The sequence below is a fragment of the Pyxicephalus adspersus genome, chromosome Z (assembly GCF_032062135.1).
Source record: "Pyxicephalus adspersus chromosome Z, UCB_Pads_2.0, whole genome shotgun sequence".
NCBI lineage: Eukaryota > Metazoa > Chordata > Amphibia > Anura > Pyxicephalidae > Pyxicephalus > Pyxicephalus adspersus.
The window spans coordinates 398,698-400,270 of NC_092871.1; positions in this window are offsets into that span (position 1 = coordinate 398,698).

The following is a 1,573-nucleotide window of genomic DNA, read 5'->3' on the forward strand; positions in this document are numbered from 1 at the left end:
AATCCCTTGAATTGAACACAACAACCTTCACCTGTAACTCACAGCGATGATTCCCTTTTATGAATCAAATTCCTCCAAACATTGAATCACAGCAAACCACAACCTTGATCATCCGCATAACGCAGAGGTTGGGAGTTTTGAGGTTGCATTGCACTAAAGTGAAGGGGCGGCTGGGAGCGGCCTGTAATTTGGACCCTAGGGGGCGCCAACTATCAGTATTGGTCCAGGTGGAAGATGATCAGAACACAGGCTGTAATCACCTTATAGTATAGGGTGGAGGTGCTGCACCAACAGAAGCTGCTCTGAGCTGCAAGAGAACCAACCTTCAGGTAAGGTATGATGTCAGCCATACAACACGATAAAGTCCGACAAACAACCTATCAGAGAGCCAATCCGGGGTGAATGGTCAGTGCCATCATGGGGGGAGGGGGACTCACTATAGGGTTGGGTAACACAAGCAGAAAAAAATCATTTATCACTGTCGCCCCCTAAAGGCACCCAGGAGCAATGACAGGCTGTGACCACTGGACTTTATTATGAATCTGCCTGCAGCTGGAAGCAATTTATTTGTTTTACCCTCTATATGGAGAGAGGTGATTATTTGTCAGTGGTTGGGGACACTTACCTCTGCTACACATCATATTGGCTCTATAAATGATTCCCCTGGTCATCTCCTCTGAAATCCGCTGCTTGGATCTCTCTACATTTCTACTTCCAGTTCCTATAAAAACAATGACTCGTTCTGCCACCTAGTGGCCAATAATCAATAATGCACAGCTGTCACAATAGGAAATAAAAGATTATGAGTGAATCAACAGGTGAATCATTTATAGAGCTGATAATGTCTGAAACTGCAAGTAAGCTCATGTACAAAGTGAATAAATGATTGGGCTGCTTAGCTAGCTCCTCTTTTCTGTTCTGCAATGTAAAAATAACCTCAGAGGTGTACAGGTCTACAAAACATTCACAAGGCCGGCAGGGCAGTTACAGATCACTGGCTGGGTATAACAATTCATTCACCTGGCTCAGTGGTAAAGAGAACCCGTCCCTGTTCTCAGGCGGGGAATGAACATTCGGAGATCTCACCCACCCCCGTCTGAGCAGCAGAGATACCGCTGTGGTAATTGTGCGGCACATCTGGGAGTGTCAGATAGAGAACTTTCTGGGCCACCCAAAGAGCCGCCCTATCCAACGCTCCATAGCATCCCCTCTGCCCATCACACACAGCTATGGCAGGAGGAGCCTAGTAATAGTTCTCATAACTATTACTAGCCTGACTTCTATGTGCCAGGCAGTGACAGGGTCTCTTTACATCTCATCGATCTCACAATGTGCATTAGAAGCTGCAGCAAGTCTGACAGAGCTCATGTCATTTGTTATGGGGAACATCCAGAATCATCTAGCCCCTCCTTCTGGAAGCTGAATGACCCTGGCCCCGCCTCTTTTTTTCATTGACTTTCAGTTCCTTCAATCATAGAGGCCCAGGATCACATGTGGGCGGTACAATGGCTGCCTAGGGATACCAATCTGCTTCAGACTGACATCAAAGCATTTGCATAGCTCCTCCCAGGAG